This window comes from Hyperoodon ampullatus (genome assembly GCF_949752795.1).
Source record: "Hyperoodon ampullatus genome assembly, chromosome: 15".
Classification (NCBI taxonomy): domain Eukaryota; kingdom Metazoa; phylum Chordata; class Mammalia; order Artiodactyla; family Ziphiidae; genus Hyperoodon; species Hyperoodon ampullatus.
In genome coordinates this window covers 42,555,400-42,569,675 of record NC_136928.1, presented here as the reverse complement: position 1 = coordinate 42,569,675, position 14,276 = coordinate 42,555,400, and positions in this window count along the sequence as shown.

Genomic DNA, 14,276 nt, shown 5'->3' with positions numbered 1-14,276 from the left:
TCGCCATTTGCAGATGACATGGTACTATACATAGAGAATCCTAAAGATGTTATGAGAAAACTACTAGAGCTAATCAATGAATTTGATAAAGTAGCAGGATATAAAATTAATGCACAGAAATCTCTTGCATTCCTATACACTAATGATGAAAAATCTGAAAGAGAAATTAAGAAAACACTCCCATTTACCATTGCAACAAAAAGAATAAAATACCTAGGAATAAACCTACCTAAGCAGACAAAAGACCTGTATGCAGAAAATTATAAGACACTGATGAAAGAAATTAAAGGTGATACAAACAGGTGGAGAGATAGATCATGTTCTTGGATTGGAAGAATCAACATTGTGAAAATGACTCTACTACCCAAAGCAATCTACAGATTCAGTGCAATCCCTATCAAACTACCAATGGCATTTTTCACTGAACTAGAACAAAAAATTTCACAATTTGTATGGAAACACAAAAGACCCCGAATAGCCAAAGCAATCTTGAGAACGAAAAATGGAGCTGGAGGAATCAGGCTCCCTAACTTCAGACTATACTACAAAGCTACAGTAATCAAGACAGTATGGTACTGGCACAAAAACGGAAATATAGATCAATGGAACAGGATAGAAAGCCCAGAGACAAACCCATGCACATATGGTCACTCTATCTTTGATAAAGGAGGCAAGAATATACAGTGGAGAAAAGAGAGTCTCTTCAATAAGTGATGCTGGGAAAACTGGACAGCTACATGTAAAAGAATGAAATTAGAACACTTCCTAACACCATACACAAAAATAAACTCAAAATGGATTAAAAACCTAAATGTAAGGCCAGACACTGTAAAACTCCTAGAGGAAAACACAGACAGAACACTGTATGACATAAATTACAGCAAGATCCTTTTTGACCCACCTCCTAGAGAAATGGAAATAAAAACAAAAATAAACAAATGGGACCTAATGAAACTTAAAAGCTTTTGCACAGCAAAGGAAACCATAAACAAGACAAGAAGACAACCCTCAGAATGGGAGAAAATATTTGCCAACAAAACAACTGACAAAGGGTTAATCTCCAAAATATACAAGCAGCTCATGCAGCTCAATATCAAAAAAACAACCCAATCCAAAACTGGTTAGAAGACCTAAATTGACATTTCTCCAAAGAAGATATACAGATTGCCAACAAACACATGAAAGGATGCTGAACATCACTAATCATTAGAGAAATGCAAATCAAAACTACAATGAGGTATCACCTCACACCATCAGAATGGCCATCATCAAAAAATCTACAAACAATAAATGCTGGAGAGGGTGTGGAGAAAAAGGAACCCTCTTGCACTGTTGGTAGGAATGTAAACTGATACAGCCACTATGGAGAACAGTATGGAGGTTCCTTAAAAAACTAAAAATAGAACTACCATACGACCCAGCAATCCCATTACTGGGCATACACCCTGAGAAAACCATAATTCAAAAAGAGTCATGTACCACAGTGTTCATCGCAACAATATTTACCATAGCCAGGACATGGAAGCAACCTAAGTGTCCATCGACAGATGAATGGATAAAGAAGATGTGACACATATATACAATGGGAAATTACTCAGCCATAAAAAGAAATGAAATTGAGTTATTTGTAGCTGGGTGGATGGACCTAGAGTCTGTCATACAGGGTGAAGTAAGTCAGAAAGAGAAAAACAAATACCATATGCTAACACATATATATGGAATCTAAAAAAAAAAAAAATTGTTCTGATGAACCTAGGGGCAGGACAGGAATAAAGACGCAGATGTAGAGAATGGACTTGAGGACACGGGGAGGGGGAAGGGTAAGTTGGGACGAAGTGAGAGAGTGGTATGGACATACATGCACTACCAAATGTAAAATAGATTGCTAACAGGAAGCAGCCACAAAGCACAGGGAGATCAGCTCTTTATGACCACCTGGAGAGATGGGATAGGGAGGGTGGGAGGGAAATGCAAGAGGGAGGGGATATGGAGATATAATTCTATGTCTAGCTGATTCACTTTGTTATAAAGCAGAAACAAACACACCATTGTAAAGCAATTATACTCCAATAAAGATGTTAAAAAATAAAAAAGACTATTGGGAGGAAAAAAAAGAGTGATCTTAAAAGCTGAATTGTGTCCCTCCACAAAAAGATATGTTGAAGTCTCCAGTACCTCAGAATGTGATCTTATTTGGAAACAGGGTCATTCCAGTGGTAATTAGTTAAGTTGAGGTTGTATTGGAGTAGGGTGAGCCCCTACTCCAATATGACTGGTGCCCTTTTAAGATGATTACTATGTAAAGACAGAGACATAGGGAGAATGCTATGTGACGGAGGCAGAGAGTGGAGTTATGCCAGCTGCAAGTCAAGGAAAGCCAACTATTGTCAGGAAACCACAGAAGCTAGGAAGAGGCAAGGAAGAATTCTCTGTACAGGTTTCAAAGGAAGCATCAACCTGGTAACATCTGGATTTTGGAATTTTAGCCTTCAGAACTATGAGACAATAAACTTGTTGTTTTAAGCCGTCTAGTTTGTGGTGGTTTGTTACAGCAGCCCTAGAGAATTCATATAAGTGCCTTGACTGCTTTTGGCCTTTTGCACGTCTATATAAATTTTAGAAGTAGTTTGTCAAGTTCCATACACACTTGTGATTTTGATAAGATTGCATGAATCTATAAATAAATTCAGGAAGAAGTTACATATTTTTAATATTGAGTGTTCCAATCCGTGGACACAGTATTTTTCTCCATTACTTAGGTTATCTTTAATGTCTCTTAAAGGTCTAAGAAATCTTTAGTTAGATTTATTCTGAAGTAATTGGTAATTTTTGATGCTATTTTAATATGACATCTTTTGTAAAATTAAAACTTCTAGCTATTTGTTGCTGGTATAGAGAAATAAAATAGATTTTTGTACATTGATTTAATATCCAATGATTTTGCTAAACTTTATGTTCTAAATTCTAACAGTTTATTTGTAAATTCTTTTGGATTTTGTATAAAATCATTATCATCTCTAAATAATGATATTTTTGTTTTTTCTTCTACTTTAGTTTCTTACATTTGATTTCTTTTTATTTTCCTATTGGTGGGCCCTCCAGGACAATGTTGACTAGAAACAGTGATAGCAGACATTCTTGTCTTGTTCTTGATTTCCAGTGGAAAACTTTCAGTATTTAAATTCAGTATGCTATTTGCTGTATGTTTTTGTAAATATTTTTATCAGATTAAAGAAATTTCTTTCTGTTCCTAGTTTGCTAAGAGTTTTATTTGATTAAACCATACATGGATGTTAAATTTTTTTTTAAGTTTAATTTTATTTTTTTCTGCTTTATAACAAATTTAATCAGTTACATATATACATATGTTCCCATATCCCCTCCCTTTTGCGTCTCCCTCCCACCCTCCCTATCCCACCCCTCCAGGTGGTCACAAAGCACTGAGCTGATCTCCCTGTGCTATGCGGCTGCTTCCCACTAGCTATCTACATTACGTTTGGTAGTGTATATATGTCCATGCCTCTCTTTCGCTTTGTCACAGCTTACCCTTCCCCCTCCCCATAGCCTCAAGTCCATTCTCTAGTAGGTCTGTGTCTTTATTCCTGTCTTACCCATATGTTCTTCATGACATTTTTTTTCTTGAATTCCATATATATGTGTCAGCATACAGTATTTGTCTTTCTCTTTCTAACTTACTTCACTCTGTATGACAGACTCTAGGTCCATCCACCTCATTACAAATAGCTCAATTTCATTTCTTTTTATGGCTGAGTAATATTCCATTGTATATATGTGCCACATCTTCTTTATCCATTCATCTGGTGATGGACACTTAGGTTATTTCCATCTCTGGGCTATTGTAAATAGGGCTGCTATGAACATTTTGGTACATGACTCTTTTTGAATTATGGTTTTCTCAGAGTATATGCCCAGTAATGGGATTGCTGGGTCATATGGTACTTCTATTTGTAGTTTTTTAAGGAACCTCCATACCGTTCTCCATAGTGGCTGTACCAATTCACATTCCCACCAGCAGTGCAAGAGTGTTCCCTTTTTTCCACACCCTCTCCAGCATTTATTGTTTCTAGATTTTTTGATGATGGCCATTCGGACTGGTGTGAGATGATATCTCATTGTAGTTTTGATTTGCATTTCTCTAATGATTAAAGATGTTGAGCATCCTTTCATGTGTTTGTTGGCAGTCTGTATATCTTCTGTGGAGAAATGTCTATTTAGGTCTTCTGCCCATTTTTGGATTGGGTTGTTTGTTTTTTTGTTATTGAGCTGCATGAGCTGCTTATAAATTTTGGAGATTAATCCTTTGTCAGTTGCTTCATTTGCAAATATTTTCTCCCATCCTGAGGGTTGTCTTTTGGTCTTGTTCATGGTTTCCTTTGCTGTGCAAAAGCTTTTAAGTTTTATTAGGTCCCATGTGTTTATTTTTGTCTTTATTTCCATTTCTCTAGGAGGTGGGTCAAAAAGGATCTTGCTGTGATTTATGTCATAGAGTGTTCTGCTTATGTTTTCCTCTAAGAGTTTGATAGTGTCTGGCTTTACATTTAGGTCTTTAATCAATTTTGAGCTTGTTTTTGTGTATGGTGTTAGGGAGTGATCTAATCTCATACTTTTACATGTCCCTGTCCAGTTTTCCCAGCACCACTTATTAAAGAGACTGTCCTTTCTCCACTGTACATTCCTGCCTCCTTTATCAAAGATAAGGTGACCATATGTGCGTGGGTTTATCTCTGGGCTTTCTATCCTGTTCCATTGATCTATCTTTCTGTTTTTGTGCCAGTACCATACTGTCTTGATTACTGTAGCTTTGTAGTATAGTCTGCAGTTAGGGAGCCTGATTCCTCCAGCTCCATTTTTCATTCTCAAGATTGCTTTGGCTATTCGGGGTCTTTTGTGTTTCCATACAAACTGTGAAATTTTTTGTTCTAGTTCAGTGAAAAATGCCATTGGTAGTTTGATAGGGATTGCACTGAATCTGTAGATTGCTTTGGGTAGTAGAGTCATTTTCACAATGTTGATTCTTCCAATCCAAGAACATGGTACATCTCTCCATCTATTTGTATCATCTTTAATTTCTTTCATCAGTGTCTTATAATTTTTTGCATACAGGTCTTTTGTCTGCTTAGGTAGGTTTATTCCTAGATATTTTATTCTTTTTGTTGCAATGGTAAATGGGAGTGTTTCCTTGATTTCACTTTCAGATTTTTCATCATTAGTATATAGGAATGCCAGAGATTTCTGTGCATTAATTTTGTATCCTGCTACTTTACCAAATTCATTGATTAGCTCTAGTAGTTTTCTGGTAGCATCTTTAGGATTCTCTATGTATAGTATCATGTCATCTGCAAACAGTGACAGCTTTACTTCTTCTTTTCCGTTTTGGATTCCTTTTATTTCCTTTTCTTCTCTGATTGCTGTGGCTAAAACTTCCAAAACTATGTTGAATAAGAGTGGTGAGAGTGGGCAACCTTGTCTTGTTCCTGATCTTAGTGGAAACGGTTTCAGTTTTTCACCATTGAGGATGATGCTGGCTGTGGGTTTGTCATATATGGCCTTTATTATGTTGAGGAAAGTTCCCTCTATGCCTACTTTCTGGAGGGTTTTTATCATAAATGGGTGTTGAATTTTGTCGAAAGCTTTCTCTGCATCTATTGAGATGATCATATGGTTTTTCTCCTTCAATTTGTTAATATGGTGTATCATGTTGATTGATTTGCGTATATTGAAGAATCCTTGCATTCCTGGAATAAACCCCACTTGATCATGGTGTATGATCCTTTTAATGTGCTGTTGGATTCTGTTTGCTAGTATTTTGTTGAGGATTTTTGCATCTATGTTCATCAGTGATATTGGCCTGTAGTTTTCTTTCTTTGTGACATCCTTGTCTGGTTTTGGTATCAAGGTGATGGTGGCCTCGTAGAATGAGTTTGGGAGTGTTCCTCCCTCTGCTATATTTTAGAAGAGTTTGAGAAGGATAGGTGTTAGCTCTTCTCTAAATGCTTGATAGAATTGGCCTGTGAAGCCATTGGGTCCTGGGCTTTTGTTTGTTGGAAGATTTTTTATCACAGTTTCAATTTCAGTGCTTGTGATTGGTCTGTTCATATTTTCTATTTCTTCCTGATTCAGTCTTGGCAGGTTGTGCATTTCTAAGAATTTGTCCATTTCTTCCAGGTTGTCCATTTTATTGGCATAGAGTTGCTTGTAGTAATCTCTCATGATCTTTTGTATTTCTGCAGTGTCAGTTGTTACTTCTCCTTTTTCATTTCTAATTCTATTGATTTGAGTCTTCTCCCTTTTTTTCTTGATGAGTCTGGCTAATGGTTTATCAATTTTGTTTATCTTCTCAAAGAACCAGCTTTTAGTTTTATTGATCTTTGCTATCGTTTCCTTCATTTCTTTTTCATTTATTTCTGATCTGATTTTTATGATTTCTTTCCTTCTGCTAACTTTGGGATGTTTTTGTTCTTCTTTCTCTAATTGCTTTAGGTGCAAGGTTAGGTTATTTATTCGAGATGTCTCCTGTTTCTTAAGGTAGGATTGTATTGCTATAAACTTCCCTCTTAGAACTGCTTTTGCTGCATCCTATAGGTTTTGGGTCGTCGTGTCTCCATTGTCATTTGTTTCTAGGTATTTTTTAATTTCCTCTTTGATTTCTTCAGTGATCACTTCGTTATTAAGTAGTGTATTGTTTAGCCTCCATGTGTTTGTATTTTTTACAGATCTTTTCCTGTAATTGATATCTAGTCTCATAGCATTGTGGTTGGAAAAGATAATTGATACAATTTCAATTTTCTTAAATTTACCAAGGCTTGATTTGTGACCCAAGATATGATCTATCCTGGAGAATGTTCCATGAGCACTTGAGAAAAATGTGTATTCTGTTGTTTTTGGATGGAATGTCCTATAAATATCAATTAAGTCCATCTTGTTTAATGTATCATTTAAAGCTTGTGTTTCCTTATTTATTTTCATTTTGGATGATCTGTCCATTGGTGAAAGTGGGGTGTTAAAGTCCCCTACTATGATTGTGTTACTGTCGATTTCTCCTTTTATGGCTGTTAGTATTTGCCTTATGTATTGAGGTGCTCCTATGTTCGGTGCATAAATATTTACAATTGTTATATCTTCTTCTTGGATCGATCCCTTGATCATTATGTAGTGTCCTTCTTTGTCTCTTCTAGTAGTCTTTATTTTAAAGTCTATTTTGTCTGATATGAGAATTGCTACTCCAGCTTTCTTTTGGTTTCCATTTGCATGGAATATCTTTTTCCATCCCCTTTCTTTCAGTCTGTATGTGTCTCTAGGTCTGAAGTGGGTCTCTTGTAGACAGCATATAGATGGGTCTTGTTTTTGTATCCATTCAGCCAATCTGTGTCTTTTGGTGGGAGCATTTAGTCCATTTACATTTAAGGTAATTATTGATATGTATGTTCCTATTCCCATTTTCTTAATTGTTTTGGGTTCGTTATTGTAGGTCTTTTCCTTCTGCTGTGTTTCTTGCCTAGAGAAATTCCTTTAGCATTTGTTGTAAAGCTGGTTTGGTGGTGCTGAACTCTCTCAGCTTTTTCTTGTCCGTAAACGTTTTAATTTCTCCATCAAATCTGAATGAGATCCTTGCTGGGTACAGTAATCTTGGTTGCAGGTTTTTCTCCTTCATCACTTTAATTATGTCCTGCCACTCCCTTCTGGCTTGTAGAGTTTCTGCTGAGAGATCAGCTGTTATCCTGATGGGTATTCCCTTGTGTGTTATTTGTTGTTTTTCCCTTGCTGCTTTTAATATGATATCTTTGTGTTTAATTTTTGACAGTTTGATTAATATGTGTCTTGGTGTATTTCTCCTTGGATTTATTCTGTATGGGACTCTCTGTGCCTCCTGGACTTGATTAACTATTTCCTTTCCCATATTAGGGAAGTTTTCAACTATAATCTCTTCAAATATTTTCTCAGTCCCTTTCTTTTTCTCTTCTTCTTCTGGAACCCCTATAATTCGAATGTTGGTGCGTTTAATGTCCCAGAGGTCTCTGAGACTGTCCTCTGTTCTTTTCATTCTTTTTTCTTTATTTTGCTCTGCATCAGTTATTTCCACTATTTTATCTTCCACCTCACTTATCCATTCTTCTGCCTCAGTTATTCTGCTATTGATCCCATCTACAGTATTTTTCATTTCACTTATTGTGTTTTTAATCGATGCTTGATTCATCTTTAGTTCTTCTAGGTCCTTGTTAACTGTTTCTTGCATTTTGTCTATTCTATTTCCAAGATTTTGGATCTTGGAAATAGAATCTTGGATCATCTTTACTATCATTATTCTGAATTCTTTTTCAGATAGACTGCCTAGTACCTCTTCATTTGTTAGGTCTGGTGGGTTTTTATCTTGCTCCTTTTCCTGCTGTGTGTTTTTCTGTCTTCTCATTTTGCTTCTGTTACTGTGTTTGGGGTCTCCTTTTTGCAGGCTGCAGGTTCATAGTTCCCGTTGGTTTTGGTGTCTGTCCCCAGTGGCTAAGGTTGGTTTAGTGGGTTGTGTAGGCTTCCTGGTGGAGGGGACTAGTGCCTGTGTTCTGGTGGATGAGGCTGGATCTTGTCTTTCTGGTGGGCAGGTCCACGTCTGGTGGTGTGTTTTGGGATGTCTGCGGACTTTTTATGATTTTAGGCAGCCTCTCTGCTAATGGGTGGGGTTGTGTTCCTGTCTTGCTAGTTGTTTGGCATAGGGTGTCCAGCACTGTAGCTTGCTGGTCGTTGAGTGAAGCTGGGTGTTGGTGTTGAGATGGAGATCTCTGGAAGATTTTCGCCGTTTGATATTATGTGGAGCTGGGAGGTCTCTTGTGGACCAGTGTCCTGAAGTTGGCTCTCCCACCTCAGAGGCACAGCACTGACTCCTGGCTCCTCAATTTGGGATGATTTGTTGTCTATTCATGTATTCCACAGATGCAGGGTACATCAAGTTGATTGTGGAGCTTTAATCCGCTGCTTCTGAGGCTGCTGGGAGAGATTTCCCTTTCTCTTCTTTGTTCTCACAGCTCCCGGGTCTCAGCTTTGGATTTGGCCCCGCCTCTGCATGTAGGTCGCCGGAGGGCGTCTCTTCTTCGCTCAGACAGGACAGGGTTAAAGGAGCAGCCTCTTCGGGGACTCTGGCTCACTCAGGCCACGGGGTAGGGAGGGGCACGGGGTGCGGGGCGAGCCTGCAGCGGCAGAGGCCGGCGTGACGTTGCACCAGCCCGAGGCGTGCCGTGCGTTCTCCCAGGGAAGCCTTCCCTGGATCCCGGGACCCCGGCAATGACGGGCTGCACAGGCTCCCGGAAGGGCGGCGTGGACAGTGACCTGCGCTCGCACACAGGCCTCTTGGCGGCGGCAGCAGCAGCCCCAGCGTCCCACGCCCGTCTCTGGGGTCCGCGCTTTTAGCCCGTCTCGCGCCCGTCTCTGGAGCTCCTTTCTTTAAGCAGCGCTCTTAATCCCCTCTCCTCGCGCACCAGGAAACCAAGAGGGAAGAAAAAGTCTCTTGCCTCTTCGGCTGCTCCAGAGTTTTCCCGGACTCCCTCCCGGCTAGCTGTGGCACATTAGCCCCCTTCAGGCTGAGTTCTCGCCGCCAGCCCCAGTCCTCTCCCTGCGCTCTGACCGAAGCCCGAGCCTCAGCTTCCAGCGCCGCCCGCCCCAGCAGGCGAGCAGACAAGCCTCTCGGGCTGGTGAGTGCCGGTCGGCACCGATCCTCTGTGCGGGAATCTCTCCGCTTTGCCCTACCCAGGTACGTGGGGAGTTTCTTGCCTTTTGGGAGGTCTGAGGTCTTCTGCCAGCGTTCAGTAGGTGTTCTGTAGGAGTTGTTCCACGTGTAGCTGTATTTCTGGTGTATCTGTGGGGAGGAAGGTGATCTCCGCGTCTTACTCTTCCGCCATCTTGAATCTCGAGTCCCTGGATGTTAAATTTTATTAAGTGCTTTTATCTGCATTTATTGAGATGATCACATGATTTTTCTCCTTTAATTTGTTAATGTGAATTACATTACTAAATTACTGAATATTAAAACAGCCATGAATTTCTGGTATAAACACAACTTGATCATGATCTATTAATATTTTTATATGTTGCTAGGTTAGGTTTGCTAATATTCTGTTTAGGAGTTTTGCATCTATGCTTACATAAGTGAGGTTGGTCTGTAATATTCTTTTCATATATTGTCATTGTCAGGCTTTGGTATCAAAATTATGCTAGCCACATTAAATGAGTTGGATAATATTTGCTATTTTTCTATTCTCTGAAAGAGTTTGTGTAAAATGAGAATTATTTACTCTTTGTATGTTTGGTAGAACTTAAAAGTAAAGCTATCTGGGCCTGGAGTTGTCTTTTGGGGCAGGTTTTTAAATTACTGATTTACTTTCTTTAATGGTTAAAGGGCTTTAGAGTTTTCTGTTTCTTTTGATGCTACTTTGATATACTGTATTTTTTATAGGATTTTTTCTATCTCATCTAAATGTTCAAATTTGTTGGCAAAACTTGTCAGTAATAGGCCATTATTATCTGTTTATGTGTGCAGCATCAGTAGTAGTTGTTCTTTTTTATTTCTGATATTTATTATTCACTCCTTCTCTCTTTTTTCCCCCGATTAGTTTTACCAAAAGTTTGTCAATTTTGTTAGTCCTTTCACAGAAGGGACTTTTAGCTTTCTTGTCTTTTCTCCATTATTTGCCCTCTATCTTTGTTATTTCTTTCCTTCTATTTTCTTTTATTTTGCTTCTCTTTTTCTAATCTCTTGAGATAAATGCTTAGCTTATTAATTTTCAGTCTTTATTCTTTTTAATATATACAGTTTATGTTATATGTTTCCTTCTAAGTACTGTTTTAGCTGCATCTTTAAATTCCAACATTCAGATTTTTACATTATTATTCAGTACAAATAATTTCCTGATTTCTCCATTATTTATTTTTTGACCCATTTGACTCATTTCATAATTTCTCAAACAAAATTTTTGCACTTATCTTTTCACATTGTACAGTGGTAAGAAAACATCTGTATGATTTCAAACCTTCGAAATTTGTTGAGACTTGCTTTGTGACCCAGTATATGGTCAATTTTTTTTGTAAATGTTTCTGTGTACTTGATAAGAGTGTGTATTTCACAGTTGTTAGATTCAGTGTTCTAACTAAATCTAATTCAGTTAGATTGTGTTCAAATATTTTGTGCTTTTTTTGATTGTTTTATCACTTACTGAGAGAAGTATGTTAAATCTCTCTTCATGATTGTGGATTTATTTAACCTTGTAGTTCAGTTTTTGCTTTACATATTTTCAAGTGATGTTATCCGGTGCATACAATTCTAAAATTATGTCTTTCTGGCGAATTGAAATTTTTGTCATTATGAGGCCTCTTTATTTATGATTTTCCCTTAAAGTTTACTTTGTGTGATACTAATATATATATATATATCCACCCATTTTATTTCGGTTGTTATTTGCATAGTATATGATTTTCCATCTCTTTACTTTCAACTTTTCAATGTCCCTTTAAAATCCAGTTTGAAAATCATTGTTTCTTAAACTAGAATATTTAGTCTATTTATATCATATGTAACTACTGATATGTTTTGTTTAATTCTATCATTTTATTTATTTATTTTTTTCTATTTGACACACCTGCTCTATATTTTTTTCTCTCCTTGCTTACTTTTTTTTGTTTGTTTTTTTTTGTTTTCGGTACGTGGGCCTCTCACTGTTGTGGCCTCTCCCGTTGCGGAGCACAGGCTCCGGACGCGCAGGCTCAGCGGCCATGGCTCACGGGCCCAGCCGCTCCGCGGCACGTGGGATCTTCCCAGACAGGGGCACGAACCCGTGTCCCCTGCATCGGCAGGTGGACTCTCAACCACTGCGCCACCAGGGAAGCCCCCTCCTTGCTTGCTTTTTTTTTTCAGATTGACTGAGTATATTTTTTAAAATAATTTTTTCTCTTTATTAGCTTGGTAGTTGTATAGTGTAGTTTTATTCATTTAGTATTTAACCTATGTATTACAATATGCATAATTTACTTTACTTAATAAAAACTTTATCCTTCTTCCAGATAATACAAGCAGTTTAGTATTTCATTTCCCCTATCCCTGACTTTACTTTTCCCTCCATTTTAACTTTTTAGGTAATTTCAACTCAATTGCTCCACAGAAACACAGAAGGCAGTTCAGGAAGACATTGTAATTTAATATTGTTAGATACAATTCTTACAACAATTTTAACTAGAAATCCCAACTCCACTGAGTTTCAGAGCTGTTAAGGAGCATTTCAGTCAGTTCATGAACTCTTATGTTTAGACTTCCAAAGACTTTTTTTTTTTAATGAATAGTACATTCTAATGGATTTTTTGCTTTAGCACCTTTATTGCAATGGACCAGTTCCAGACCAGGTATATCTACTTATCCTGTGTAGCACTTGCTGCACACTTTAAATCTGAAGACTCCTGTATTTCTTCTATTTTGGAAAATTTTATGCTATTTCCTCAATGCTCTTCTTGTGGCTTTCTCATTAGATGTATGTTGGAGACTTCCAATTGATCCTCCATGTTTTTAAACTGTTTTTTTCATAATTATGTTTTTGCCACTTTATGTCACTGTAATAGGTTTTAAGTAAGTTCCTCAGTACTCTTCCATTTTATTAATTCCCTCACCATTATCTCATCTATTAAAGTTAAAAAATTAAACTCTAGTTTTCATTTCTAGGGTTTCTAACTTTTTTTTTCAAAATGCCTATTTTCATTTCATTTCTGCTTGTTTTATTTCATAATTTCATGATTTTTTCCCATAGAAATGTTATTCCTTTCTTTATCTCTTTGAGCATCCTGAAGTCATGTCAAGATTCCTTTTTTATTTTCATTTTGTTTCTTCTTAGTTTTCCTCATGTAGTATAAAATTTTAATTTGTAGACTCATCTTGAGGGCAAGTATTTTTTCCCTTTGTCTTTGCTCACTCTTTCTCTGCTTTGTTGCAGTTGTCTGTACATAGCCCCTGTTGTCCCCTGTCAAGAATCAGGTCTTTTAGGGACAGCTCAGGGCACTTGTCACTGGTGATTAGGCGGCAGCACAGATCCAATCATTTAGCCAGTGGTAGCTCAGCCCAAGTCCTGACTGTGAAGCTGTCCACTTGTCTCATGTAGATGGGTACATAGTTTTATATAAGTTATATCCCCTGCAGCAGTCATAGCTCTTTCCAGCCTCCTTTCCACCCCAGTCTGTTATTTCAAGCAGTGAGACTGGCTCTGGTGTTCTGCCTCAGATAGGGCACTTTTAGTCTTCATTACCTCCTAAGGAAATAAGCTCCTGGCTGCCTTTGCCTGCTGCATTCACCAGGTTTATTGCTTTGTGTTTCTGTAGAATTTTCTTCTTTTAGAATGTAAATTCCATAAGGGCAGAGACTTTCTTTTGTTCAGTGCAGAATCCTGTGTCTAAAACAATGTCCATCACATAGTAGGTACTGAATAAAAGCTTGTTAAATGAATGAATGAACAAACAAATGAATGAATGTTTGGCTACTGATCCACAGAGATGTTGGTCTCTTTGTAAGCTTGGCTACAGTTTAAAGATTTTCACTTTTTTACATTTTATCTTTCATTGCTGTGATCTTATTTGGGGTGGAGAGTGGCTCAAAGCATGAGTTTACAACATCTAGGTAGCTATTTGCCTAATAGGGATGGATAAATGTGTGCTGCAGTTATTAGTACTTATTCTATCTCACACAGCCAAATGCTTTACAGTTTTAAGAATCTGAGTTCTACAAACTCAAACTAATTTCCTAAGCACATCTTGATTTAATTTTCCTCTATGCTCTATTGGTAGAAAGCATTAAAAATTTCACATTATATTTAGCTTGATGGAAACCTGCCAAATATAGTCATTGAAGAAAGCTTCTCTAATTAGCCTTTTTCTGTACTGTAATTGTGAAAGTGGTGGAAGGTTCTACAGAATATAACATGCCCAGAGAATTAATTAGAAACATGCCACCAAGGAGGGTTTGGCATATGTATTAATTTTCTATTGCTGCTGTAACAAATTGCCACAAATGTAGCAGCTTAAAACAGTATCCATTTGTTATCTCACAGATCTGTGGAACAAAAGTCTGGCATGGCACAGTTGAATTTTCTGCTCAGGGTCTCACAAAGCTAAATCAAGGTGCTGGTAGGACTGCATTCCTTTCTGGAAGCTATTGGGAAGAATTAATATGCATGCTGCATTAATGCATAATTAATAATTAATATGCATTCTTATTTTCTATATTTCTGATGCTTTGACACTTT